The sequence below is a fragment of the Bubalus bubalis genome, chromosome 21 (assembly GCF_019923935.1).
Source record: "Bubalus bubalis isolate 160015118507 breed Murrah chromosome 21, NDDB_SH_1, whole genome shotgun sequence".
NCBI lineage: Eukaryota > Metazoa > Chordata > Mammalia > Artiodactyla > Bovidae > Bubalus > Bubalus bubalis.
Window position 1 is genome coordinate 54,626,099 of NC_059177.1, and position 14,064 is coordinate 54,640,162.

Sequence of the window (14,064 nt, forward strand, 5' to 3'; positions counted from 1 at the left end):
TGAAAGAACACACATCAGTTCAGTTCAGTTCAGTTGCTCAGTTGTGTCTGACTCTTTGAGACCCCATGAATCACAGCACGCCAGGCCTCCCTGTCCATCACCAACTCCCAGAGTTCACTCAGACTCATGACCATCAAGTCAGTGATGCCATCCAGCCATCTCATCCTCTGTCATCCCCTTCTCCTCCTGCCCCCAAATCCCTCCCAGTGTCAGAGTCTTTTTCAATGAGTCAACTCTTCACATGGGGTGGCCAAAGTACTGGAGTTTCAGCTTTAGCATCATTCCTTCCAAAGAAATCCCAGGGCTAAACTCACACATAACAAGGCTTAAAGGACAGCCTCAAAGATATCAAACTGTTTCTGCTAACTTAACTGCATCTCAGAACAAAGATCAAAAATATTTAAAGAAAATTTAATAAATCCATCATCCAACATTAAATCCAGAATAACTTAAGAAAAGTACTAAGCATGCAAAGAAGCATAGAAAAGTGTGAGCCATAATGAGGAGAAAACTCATTCAATTGAAACAGATCCAGAAATAATGTAGGTGATAGAGGTAGTGGATTAACATTAAAACAGCTATTTAAAAATAGTCTATATATACAAGAAGATAAATAAAAGCAAGGGCATGTAAAGGAGAGATATGGAAGATATAAAAACTCCCAATCAAACATCTAGAGATTAAAAGTAGAATGTCTGAAATATAGACAGGATTAACAGAAAGTTTGTTCCAGCAGAAGAAAATATTAGTGAACTTTATGAATAGTGGTGGAAACTATCCAAAATGAAATACAGGAAAAGGAAGAGGAGGAAGAGGAGAAGGGAAAGGGGCTGAATACAGCATTGTGGGCTATGAAGCAAGGGGCCTAATATTCATAGCACTGGTGTCCCCAAAGGAGAGAAAAAAGAAGCTGATGGAAGCACCGAAAAAAATATCCTAAGAAATAATGGCCAAACATTTTTAAATGTCGATGAAAACTATTAATCCACAGAATCAAGCAGCTCAACCCACTTCAAGCACAGGGAAGATAAAAATACACTATAAACAAACTGCTTAAAACTAATGATAAAGAAAAAACCTTAAAAGCAGTGAGAGAGAAAGCACAAACTGTAGCGAGACAAGGGAAAGACAAGAATAACAACAGACTTTTCACTGGAAACACTGAAAGCTAGAAGAAAGTGGAACAACACGACCAAAAAACAGAAAGAAAAAAGTGTCAACGTATAATTCTATCCACAGTGGGAATGTCTTACGAAAATGAAGACAAATAAACAATAAGGGATGGTAAAGATGTGGAAAACTGGAACTGTGGGACATTGCCAGTGAGACTGAAATGGTACAGGTACTGTGGAAAGTAGTCTCATTTAAAGGGTAAATACAGAATTACAACATGTGTGCATGTTAAGTCACTTCAGTCGTGTCTGACTCCTGGCAACCCATGGACTGTAGCCCACTAGGATCCTCTGTCCACAGGATTTCCCAGACAGGAATATTGGAGTGGGTTGCCATGCCGTTCTCCAGGGGATCTTCCCAACCCGGAGACTGAACCTGTGTCTCTTAAGTCTCCTGCATTGGCATGAGGGTTCTTTACCACTAGCACCACCTGGGAAGTCTATGACCCAGCAATCCCACTCCTAGGTATATACTCAGGAGAAATGCAAGCAAATTTCCACACAAAAACATGTACATGAGTGTACATATGTAACAAATTATTTGTAGTAGGCAAGAGTGAAAACAAACCAAATCTTCATCAGCTGATGAATAGATAAAATATGGAATGCCCCTATGATGGAATATTTCGCCATAAAAAGAATGAAGTACTGATACATGCTGTAACACGGACAGATGACAAAAACACACTAACTGAAAGAAGTCAGACACAAAATGCCACGTACTGTGTTTCCAATTACATGAACTGTCCAGAGTAGGCAAATCCATAGAGACAGAAAGTAGAACAGTAGTTGCACAAGGTTGTGGAGAGGTGGAGAATTAAAAGTGGGTGCAAATGGGTATGGGCTTTTTTTGTGGGTGACAAAAATGTTCTAAAATTAGATAGTGGTAATTGTTGAATTATACATCAAACTGCACATTTTAAAAGGGCATATTTTATATGTAAATTATGCTTCAGTGCAACTTAAAAAAAAAAAAAGACTTTTCAGACACACAAAAGCTGAAAGACCTCATCACAAGCACTGAAATGTTAAACAAACTCCTTTAGGAGGAAGGAGACTTATAATCAGATGTAAAATATGGACCAATACAATGGAATGAAGAGTACTAGAAATGAGACACAAAAGGGTTAATAAGAAATATTCTTTTAAAAATCTCTTTAAAACACAACTGACCATTTGAACGTAAGATAGTAATTTATTATGGTTTCATAAAATAAGGAGAATAAGATGCAGGACAGTAATAGCTCAAAAGGTTGATGGAGAGTGAAATGTCCTATTGTAAGTTCTTCCATCCATGACATGTGGGCATACTTGAATATAGAGACTGTAATAAGCTAAAGACACAGTACAGCACAGTGCTAAAGAATCTGCCTGCCAATGCGGGAGACACAGTTTCAATCCTTGGGTCAGGAAGATTCCCTGGAGAAAGAAATGGCAACCCATTCCAGTATTCTTGCCTGGAAAATTCCACGGACAGAGGAGCCTGGAGGGCTGCAGTCCATGGGGTCAGAAAAGCGCTGGACATGACTGCTTGCGACTGAGCACTCACGCATGCAAACCTGAAATCAACTGCTTAACAATCAGGCATGAAGTAAGCCAACAAGGAACAGAAAATAGAACCATAAAAGTAGTTGATTGGCCAAAAGAAAGGAAAAGCAGAAAAAGAGGTGATGGTGAGATAAAGACTAGGTAGGACGGATTGAAAGCAGACAACAAGAGGGTCGATATAAACCCAATCATACCAATAGTCACATTAAATTTAAATAGCATCTACACAGGAGGTAGATATTGTCAGACTGGATAAAAAAGTAAGACTTAGCCATATGTTGTCTACAGCAACCCACTTGGAATATAAAGATACAAATCAGTTTAAAAGGAAAGTACAGGAAAGGATCTACCCAGCAAACACTAATCTAAGGAGAACGGAGGTAGTTATATTAATATCCCACAGTGAAGCAGGATTCCTTGGGGGTAAGCTGGTTTAAAAGTGGCTTCCTAGATTCTACCTGGGGACCAGACCACCCCCACAGGGCTAGGAGGTAGTGAGCCTTGAATGCCTGGCTAAGGAGCTGGCACGGAGCAGGCAACAGTGTCCCTGCAGGGTTTGGAATGCATGGGGGCAGTGTCGCTGGAGACAGAGCCAGTTAGACAAGCATGATGGAGGCCTGGATCACTGCAGAGACAGCTAAGGTGCATGATGTGCTTGAGAGACCACAAAGGGGGACTGAAGGGCAGAAAGCGGAGGCCAGGTAAAGGAGACAATCTGAGACAGGGAAAATGGGAAAGTGAGGAGGAGTTAGCAAGTAAGGAGATTCAGACTGGAGAAAGGATGTTGATCCATTCAGCGTTTACTGTGCATCTGTGGGGGCTTCCCAGGTGTCACTAGTGGTAAAGAACCCTTCTGCCAATGCAGGAGACTTAAGAGACGCAGGTTCAATCCCTGGGTTGGGAAGATCCCCTGGAGAAGGGCATGGCAACCCACTCCAGGGGGTATTCTTGCCTGGAGAATCCCATGGACAGAGGAGGCTGGCCAGCTACAGTCCATGGGTTCGCAAACAGTTGAACACGACTAAAGCAAGCAACTTAGCACGCACACACATGCATGCGTCTATCATGTGACAAACCCTGAGCTATTGGCACTGGAGAGAGTTCAGAGACAAGGAAAGCTCAGAGCCCAACTTCCAGAAGCAAAATATGTCCATGTGACCAGCATCTGTATTATCTCGCTCTGCATCATGAATCTCGAAGAATGCTCCACAATGCAACATGTCCCAAACTCATTCAACCATCTGAAGAGCAGAAGCACAGGAGTCGTCATCAGTCACTGAGCACTTGTTGTGTCCCAGGAGATTTCTCTGTATCCGGGCTTTCAGGGCATCTCTAAGATGTCAGGAGTCCCCCTCACAAAGCCCCAGTGGCACGGGTCTCATTCCTATAGATGTCCTTCTTCCCCCACGACAAGGTATTGGAAGACAGGGAATAAATGTCAAGTCCTGTTGGGAGGAAAGAGATGTCAGCTCAGACAGACAAAGCATCCCACTGGTGAGCCCAATTGAGTTAGGGTCTCTAACTCAGCTCTGTACACTCTGCAGTGGGTCCAGGAGTCCCCTTCCCAATTTCCCAGCCCCTGGTCACCTGCTGGTGCTGGTGGTGTTACATCATCTGCAGCAAAGTGAGCTCCAGGAGACAGCCACCCGTGTTTAGGAGAGGGATCCCTCATTTCTTCCCCTTTGAAGCAATAGGACAAATGTGCCCATTTTACAGATGAGGAAAGACTCCTGGGTGTTTGCATGAGTTGCCCATGGAAATAGTAAGTGGTGGGATCTGAACCCAGGTCAGTCTGACTGCAGAGTCCAATTTCTTCCCTCCTGCACTGTGAGGCTTCTGAGGGTTGGCATGTTAGAGCAACAGAGTTTGAAAATGCCCCTCTGCAGGATGACAAATCCACATTTGTCGTAAGTGGAGAAAACAGGGGCAGGAATATAAGATCAGCCTGCAACACCCTGTGCCAGAAAGTAAAGTGTTAGCTGCTCAGTCATGTCCGACTCTTTGTGACCACATGGACTCTAGCCCGCCAGGCTCCTCTGTCCATGGGGTTCTCCAGGCAAGAGTACTGGAGTGGGCTGCCGTTCCCCTGAGTTGCCATTCCCTTCTCCAGGGAATCTTCCCAACCCAGGAGTCAAACCTGGGTGTCCTGAATTACAGGCTGATTCTTTACCATCTGAGCCACCAGGGAAACCAGAAAATAAGGAAGTATATAAAGAATATGGGTGCACATCTAAAGCACACAGGAGGCAGTGTTAAGGAGCTCCCACTGGCCAGACCTGGGACCATTTGAGCATCAAAATAAACAATCACAGTAACAGATCATAACCTATTAAACACAGTGGGAATCCATGAGTCCACACTGAGTCCACACATAATGAGTGACTAACTGGGAGAGGAGAAAGCTTTTCCTTATATTTGGATTGCTGATCGATCCATTAGAAGGGAATGGCAGAATCAGAAAATCACCATTTGCCAACTGTCATAGTACTAATGCTTGATTCAGGGTAAAATCAAGTATTGATTCTGATGAGGGGGCTTGAGGTGAGGCAGACACAGACTTTGTTTTGTCACTCCCAAAATATCTGGGGTTGATAGGGTATCACATTAGCAACTTACTTTCAAATGGTTTGGGGTGGGGGCGGGGTGTGGGAGGGCAGGGTGGAGCTCTTTGTACCGCTGCTGCAACTTTCTGTAAAATGTTAAATGATTCCAAAAAAGAAATGGAGCTACTTTGGGGGAACCTTGCTGAGCTGTCAGAAAAGGAAGGTGCCTGCCATGGAAGGAGGTAGGGGACTAATGCATGCATGCATGCTAAGTTGCTTCTGTCGTGTCCAACTCTGCAACCTCATGGACTGTAGCCCGCCAGGCTCCTCTGTCCATGGGATTCTCCAGGCAAGAATACTGGAGTGGGTTGCCATGCCCTTCTCCAGAGGGTTGTCTCAGCCCAGGGATCAAACCTGCTTCTCTTATGTCTCCTGTGTTGGCAGGTGGGTTCTTTACGGTTAGTACCACCTGGGAAGCCGAGGGGCCTATCTAAGGGGACCCATAAAAAGGCTTTCCCTTCCCCTCCCCAGCAGGCAGAAACTAGGGGGCTTCCTAGGTCTCTCCCACCTTGGGAAGCACCAGCAGCTGCCAAGGGTGGGTCAGGAGACCAGCAAACTGCAGATATCTCAGGCAAAGGCCTGGGTTCACTCCGGAGACCTCGGTTTGAGGCCAGCCTTCTTCACTTGCACACCTATAGCAATGCAGAGCTCACCACCTGAATGGTAAGCTGACTATCATCCTCAGCAAGTTCTTCCTCTTATAACTGACAATCTGCGCCCTAGAAGGACTGGGTCCCTTCTGACTTAAGCATCAGGTCAGTTTCATTGGGAAGTGTTCTGAGTCCTTCCAGCTCTCAATGTGGGGTGCTGCAGTGATGGCGCCCCCTTGTGTCCAAGAAAGGATGTGCAGTTGCCTCAAGCCAAGATCCTTCCAGGGGAAAGGCATGATACCTCCCTATTGTCCTCACCCCAAACTTACTCCCCCTTGGACTAGCCAGGCCACTTATTCCCATTCATTTAGGCATTAATTCTTTATTTTTGTTCATTTATTCATCCATTCAAACAATCACTGCTCTCTAGGGAGCTGGCTGTACCTCACCTAGGAAGTACATACTTGGGTCATTCCTAGGCCTTACTATCAAAGAGCTCTCAGTATGATAGAGGGACAGAGTACTACACCACAGCAGAGTCTGTGTCTCACGACTGGTAAGTGCAAGGGGCTTTGGGAGCACCCAAAACAATCTGGGAAGTCTGGGAGGTGACCACAATTCAGCTCCTTTCTGTCCCCTGCTACCACCTGCTGGGGGCTCTCCAAAGCTCCCGGCCCTCTCCTTCCAGGCTTCTGGATCTGTCTAGGCCTGGGTGAAGCTAATGGAAGCAGAAGAGATTAAGAAGAGGTAGCAAGAATATACAGAAGAATTATACAAAAAAGATCTTCATGATCCAGATAGCCACGAAGGTGTGATCACTCACCTAGAGCCAGACATCCTGGAGTGCAAAGTCAAGTGGGCCTTAGTGTTCATCACTGTGAACAAAGCTAGTGGAGGTGATGGAATTCCAGCTGAGCTATTGCAAATCCTAAAAGATGATGGTGTCAAAGTGCTGCACTCAGTATGCAGCAAATCTGGAAAACTCAGCAGTGGCCAAGGGACTGGAAAAGGTCAGTTTTCATTCCAATCCCAAAGAAAGGCAATGCCAAAGAATGCTCAAACTACCACACAATTGCACTCATCTCACACACTAGCAAAGTATGCTTAAAATTTTCCAAGTTGGATCATTGAAAAAGCAAGAGAGTTCCAGAAAAACATCTATTTCTGCTTTATTGACTATGCCAAAGCCTTTGACTTTGTGGATCACAGCATACTGTGGAAAATCTTTAAAGTGATGGGAATACCAGACCACCTGACCTGCCTCCTGAGAAATCTGTATGCAGGTCAAGAAGCAACAGTTAGAACCAGACATGGAATAACCTACTGGTTCCAAATTGGGAAAGAAGTATGTCAAGGCTGTACATTGTCACCCTGTTTATTTAACATATATGCAGAGTACATCATGGGAAATGCCAGGCTGGAAGAAGCACAAGCTGGAATCAAGATTGCCAGGAGAAACAGCAATAACCTCAGATATGCAGATGACACCACCCTTATGGCAGAAAGTGAAGAGGAACTAAAGAGCCTCTTGATGAAAGTGAAAGAGGAGAGTGAAAAGGTTGGCTTAAAACTCAACATTCAAAAAACAAAGATCATGGCATCTGGTCCCAGCACTTCATGGCAAACAGATGGGGAAACAATAGAAAGAAACAGACTATTTTCTTGGGCTCCAAAATCACTGCAGATGGTAACTGCAGCCATGAAATCAAAAGATGCTTGCTCCTTGGAAGAAACGCTATGACCAATCAAGACAGCATATTAAAAAGCAGAGACATTACTTTGCCAAAGTCCATCTAATCAAAGCTATGGTTTTTCCAGTGGTCATGTATGGATGTGAGAGTTGAGAAGGCTGAGAACTGAAGAACTGATGCTTTTGAACTGTGGTGTTGGAGAAGACTCTTGAGAGTCCCTTGGACAGCAAGGAGATCAAACCAGTCCACCTAAAGGAAATCAGTCCTGAATATTCATTGGAAGGACTGATGCTGAAACTGAAGCTCCACTATTTTGGCATCTGATGTAAAGAACTGACTCATTGGAAAAGACCCTGATGTTGGGAAAGACTGAAGGCAGGAGGAGAAGGGGACGACAGAGGATGAGATGGCTGGATGGCATCGCCAACTCAATGGACATGAGTTTGAGCAAGCTCCAGGAGTTGTTGATGGACAGGGAAGCCTGGTGTGCTGCAGTCCATGGGGTCGCAAAGAGTTAGACATGACTGAGCGACTGAACTGAACTGAATCGAGGCCTGGCTGACAGAAGCCTGCTCTTCCAGGGTCCTATACTCAGAGGTATCACAGCTCAGTGAGTCCCTTCAGGCAGCCCAGGAACATAATTTCCCCTTCTGGCTGTAGTACTGATGACAATGACATTGATATTAATAATAGCAGCCGACATCATTGGAAGAGACCTGATGCAAGGAAAGACTGAAGGCAGGAGGAGAAGGGAACAACAGAGGATGAGATGGTTGGATGGCATCACGGACTCAATGGATATGAGTTTGAGCAAACCCTGGCAGATAGTGAAGGACAGGAAGCCTGGCGTGCCATCCATGGGGTCGCAAAGAGGCAGACACGACTCAGTGACTGAACAACAACAATCATTTAGTGAGTCTTGGTTTGTTTCAGGTGCCGTGCTCAGAAATGTATGATACTATGTCATGTAATCCTCACAACTACCACCAAGACTGTACCCATTTTACAGATAAGGAAACTAAGGCCCAGTGAAGTTAAGGAGGGGATCTCACCAATCACCTTCCAGGCACTGGGTCTACAGCTGCACGTGGTCTGCACCCATTTTCTCCCTGCTGCTCCATCCCCTGAAGGTCTCCACTCATCTCAAAGTTCAGCTCTGATCCCATCACAGCGCATGCTCTGGGGGCCAACCCTGCAGTATTTGATAAGCTCGAATAGTACTGGACGTCTCCTCCCATCACAGAGGAGACTGGGCTGGGACGTGCACTGGAGCCGAGAGCATTGTGCTTTCCCATGCCCCCAAGTCTCCTCCTTATGCAGGCTCAATCCACATTTGCTATTTCAGGGAAACTGCCTCCTGTTTTAACACCTCTTATTGGTCTAAAGCTCTCAGAACTTTTATTTCTATTAAGAGTGCCCAAGCTGACTTTGATATTAGGCTGGACTCCTACGACGCCAGGAGGTACAGAGCTTGCATCTCGGGGGGTGGACATTTCCTGGGGCTTGGCCTGCGCCAGACTTGGTTACGTTCATTGTATCGGCGGTTCCTCACCACAGCCCTTCCATGGAGGATCACGGTGTCCTGGACACCCTCGGATCTATATTCCAGGCTGCTGCCCTTCCTCCTGCTCATCTAACACATACTCAACCCTGTGCACGGCCCTGCCCTCTGCTCGGCCCCCAGAACCATGTCCTGACCGGCTCCTGCCTGTCATTCAGGTCTCAGCTCATCGTCCCCGGCTCTGACCGCCCTGACTGTCCCACATCCCCTTCTGCCTCACCTCCCCGTTCAGCCTGCTCTGTGGCTCCAACCACGCACTGAGATCCTTGTGTGTTCCCTGCCTGCTCGCTCACTGCCTTTATCTCCTGCAGGTACACGAACCCGATGAGGGCAAGGTCTCTGCCATCCACACAGCCAGGGTCTGGAGCAGGGCTGCCACATTGTAGGTGCTCAGGAAGTATTTGCTGGGTGAATCAACTTGCTCTCAGTCCCTGTGCACCTGACTTCTCATGACTCTTTCACAAGGACCCCTCTCCCAAAACACACACACCTCTCTTGGCTGCCGCTCTAACCACGGCCCTGACCACCAGTGACATTCGCAGTAGCTACTCAGGTGTTCAGTCCAGTCTACAGAGTCGTCTTTCTGATCACACTTCTGCTCACACACCTCCTCTCTTCAAAAACATTATTGTCATCATTATCATTAGGACTCTTCTCTGATGAAGACTGAATCTGCCATCATCATTGGATTAAAAATTCCCCCAGTGCCTCAAGCTTTTTGTGATTTCATTTCACAGATAGGGGGCCAGAAGTCAGAGAGGTTAGCGACTTGACCAAGGTCACGCAGCGCCTAAGTGGCAGCACCGGGGATTCGAGCCCTGGCCAGCGTGCTTACCAAGGCCCCACTCTCTGCCGCTGTATTCTTCTAGAGCTCAGCCCTCGCCACCGTCAAATCAGAGCACGCATCAGGATCCCTGGAGCCCATCAGAGCACAGATGCCTGGACCTCAGCCCCTGAGTGTGTGACTCAGTAGGCCTAGGGCAGTGCATTTGCTAACAGGTGCCCAGGAGAGGCTGCTCCTGAGGGCTCACACTACAAGAACTACCAACTTAGAAACACCGTGTCTGTGATTTCAGCAGGTTCTTGGACCTCCCATAATCCCTCCACGCACTTCAGGCAGCGGGAGGGTCTGAGGACCACTCCTGAGTCTCAGTCCTGCTCATTTGGCAAATCAGACTCTTCCTTAATAAAAGTGAGTTATCTGACCTTGAAACACACCATAGCTGACACTCCATGGAAAGGCCTCTGCTTGTCTTAGCGACGCAATGATAAATATAGGCCCCGGAGCTTTGTGTCAGTATTTTAATAATCATTGAGCAGAGCCTTGAGAGCCAATTACAGAACTAGGACAGGTTTTTTTTTTTTTTTTTCTTCTTCTTCTTCTAAAACTACTTGGTTTCCAACTACTAAACCTTGTGGGCATCTAAGACTGATGGGTCGAGAAGGGTTTTGACTTAGTTTCCCCCAAGTATGAGTGCTGCACAGAATTTGAAATCTCGTTCCAGTAAAGCGGATGCACTGATGCGCCCCTCCGCCAGGCCTCCTCCTCCTCTTCTTCCTCCTTCTCCACCTCCCTCACCTCTTCTTCTCCTCTTTCACCAGCTTCCTCTCTGAAGCTGAGTCAGCCCAGGATCTGAACAGGTGGGTGCAGCCCTGCCTGTCACCAGCCTGCCTCCTCCTCCTCCTCCCACGTGGCCAGAAGCTGAGAACCTGCGCTGTCTGGAGGTGGGAGGGGGCTGGGGGGCCAGGACCCTGGGGAGCTTGCCTGGCTTCCCCCTCCTCACCTGCAGACAACTGCATCCTCCCAGGCCATTGCGGTGGTGAGGGTGGAGCTGTTGCTGACTCAGTACAGACCAGTAACAGGCACTGGTCCTCAATGCTCCCACCCTCCACTACCCCAGGAATAAAACAAGCCTCCCACTTGGTCCAGCCCCCACCACTCTCACTGACTGCACCTCCCCTGTGCTCCCTCTCAAACTGTGCTCAGACACGCTGGCCTCCTTGCTGCCCTCCAAGTGCACCAGGCAAGACCTGTCTCAGGACCTTTGCACAGCCTTTCCCTCCTCCCCAGAGACCTGCATGGCTGGTTCCTCACATGATTCAGGTCTCTGCTCAAAGGCTACCTTCCACATACCCCCATGAAGAGCTCCTCCCAGCCCTCTCCCCACACCCTGCTCTCTTTTCCTGGAGCACTGGTCACCACCCTCATTGCAGGACTTGCTCTGTGTCCATTATTGTAATCTCTCTCACTAGAGTGTAGGGAACGCAGAGGCACAGCAACCAGGCTTGGGCTCAGCTCAGCACTGTATTCCCAGGCCTGGACTCACAGAAGATGCTCAGTAATCGTGAATGAGTGAACGCCACCACCGATGGAGGACAGCATGAGTGCTGGCTGGACGATTTTACGCCTATCCTCTCACCCATGCTGCAACGTAGGAGTCACTGCCCTTTTTTTCATGTGATGATGGCTCAGCTAAGCAAGGGGACTGAGTTACCCAGAGTCACACAGCAGTAAGGGGACCTGGGCTAGGAACCCAAGTCTGTGTGCCTGCAGGCCCAGGGATGGGGAGTCGGCTGGACCCAAGTGAGGGTGCCTCCCAGGATGGGACCAGGCCCGTGGTGATGGAGGGTAGGGGGGAGGTCAGAACATGGGGTCAGGCAGCACGGGGTGGCTGTGGCCCTGGGTCTGGGGGTGCCCATAGAGAGAGACTGAGGGCTGAGGCAGGACCCCAGATGGACTTCACTATAGGACTTGGAGCAAAAGCTTAGTTCTCCAGAGTGGGGAGGGGGCTTGTAGAGACTATCTCGGGGCTAGGGTTGGCCAGGGTGGGCTGGCCCCAAACCTTTCCAAGCCCCACACACATGATTTATGGAGCTGGGCTTCTGACATGACCCTGTCCTGCCAGGATGGGATTGGGCAGGACCAGTGTAAGAGATGGGGTGTCAAGAGATGGGGTGTCAGCAGAGGCCAGAGCTGGGATCATACACCCTGCCAGAGGACTGTCAGCTCCCAGAGGGGCCATGGGGTCTCAGTGGAGATAATGGGAATTGGCACCGAGTGGAAACAGTGCCCAGTGCCAGGATGACAGACAGGCACATCTCCCTGGGAGATGGAGAGGTAAGACCAAAATGAACCAGCTCAGAATGACCTGACCGGGAAGGAATGGGGACCCGTCCCAGATTCAAGCCTCGGGGACTGTGGGCAGATTAGCAGGAACTGTAACAGCAGCCTGGCCGGGTGGAAGGCAGCCGCCCTCTCCCATTCCTGCTCCTGCATACATGCGCCTTCCTCAGCTTCCTCATCCCTGAGACAGGACAGCTACCCCAGCCTTGAGGGGGGTGGTGTATGTCCTAGGACATATGAAAGGTGTCATCACGGTTCCTCACCCACAGTCGTAGCTCAAACCATGGTTATCCTACAGCTTCCTTTGGTCCCCCCGGGAGGAGAACATCCGCTTCACTCCCAGAAGCCCCTGGCTCCCTTCGGAGAACTCATGTTCCAAAGCACTTGCAGGAGCGGGGCTCGGGTGTCAACTCCAGGTCTGTGCTTGAGGCCCGAAGTGAACCAGGTGCGATTCTGCCTCAGGAGTCCCACAACTGGTGGAAGGGGCCTGCAAGCAAATTAATGATGACATTGAATTCCAGTCCCTTTGAATATATTCAGGACATGCAGACCCCACCCTGCAGCTGTGGATTCAGTCCTTGACCACTTCAGTCCCTGGGAGCCAAGGCCAGTGAACAAGGGGCATGACCCAGTTCAGAAACTCTGGAAACGGTGGGCATGGGCTCTGGAGTCAGACCTGGGTTCTTCCTCTGGCTGGGAAAGTGCCCCAACTTCTCTGAGCCTTAGTCTCTTCTGCTGTGAAATGGGTGCCCCCCTGGGCTGCGCAGCTGGCGGCAAGGAGATGAGATTAAAGCTCCGAACACTGAGTGAGCCCATGCCTGTCGGGTGGTGAGGGCTCTTACAGGTCCCAGCCTTTCTTAGGACGTTCTCACTTCTCAGCCTGAGCCCCCCGGGTGGGCACAGAGGCGGGGGAGGGCAGGGCAGTGGATAAGCGTGGGAAGCGGAAGGGCAGTGCCACGCCAGCAGAGCCTCCTTCACTGTGGGGACACCGTCGGGACACTGTTGGCCTTAAAAGCAGGACAAGCCTGCCACCCAGTGCTGCTAGATGCCACCACAGCGGCAGTGCCAAGCAGCCACCTCGCCTGGCTCCAGCTCCATTCTCTCTAGCTTGGGCCTGGGTCTGGGAACTACAGTGGCCTTTAGGGAGCTGATGACCCAAGGCTGCCACTGCCTAATCTCACCTGAGAAATCACTTTCACGTCTGATTCTCCAAACAACTCACAAGTCCCCAGGGAGGCTTAAGACTCCATGCAGGAAGCCTAGCAGGTGCCAAGAAGGTCCCGCGTGGCTGGAGTGACTCCCCACAGGAAATGACTAAGGATCCAGAGCGGCTGCTTCCTAAGGCGGCTCAGTGGTAAAATAACCCACCTGCCAGTGTTGGAGACTCAAGAGTTATAGGTTCGATCCCTGGGTTGGGAAGATCCTCTGGAGAAGGGAATGGCAACCTACTCCCATATTCTTGCCTGGGAAATTCCATGGACAGAGGACCCTGGTGGGCTACAGACCACAGGGTCGCAAAAAACGCTGGACACAAGTTAGCAGCTAAACCATCCACATTATTTAAATTTTAATTTTTCTTTTCTTTTTTTTTTTGGCTGCACCATGCAGCTTGTGGGACCTTACTTCCCTGACCAGGGATCAAACCCACGCCTCCTACACTTGAAGTGTGGAGTCTTAAGCACTGGTTCTCCAGGGAAATCCTACTCTTATTTTATGATTAATATTGCCCAGAACTGTTATAGGACTTTGAGACACATTATCTCATTAATGCTCAA

At 48.7% G+C, this 14,064-nt stretch overlaps 1 long non-coding RNA gene across 1 annotated transcript in view; it reads right to left on the bottom strand.

The window, feature by feature from the left end:
- Positions 1 to 3,662: 3,662 nt before the first annotated feature.
- The window catches only part of LOC123330989, a 42,085-nt gene continuing 31,683 nt past the window's right edge, over positions 3,663 to 14,064 (bottom strand). Inside the window, exons 2-3 of the long non-coding RNA XR_006547362.1 lie at positions 12,553 to 12,776; positions 3,663 to 4,165 (exon numbers count right to left, since the gene is read on the bottom strand). This is a non-coding gene — a long non-coding RNA (uncharacterized LOC123330989). The remainder of the gene's footprint in view (positions 4,166 to 12,552; positions 12,777 to 14,064) is intronic.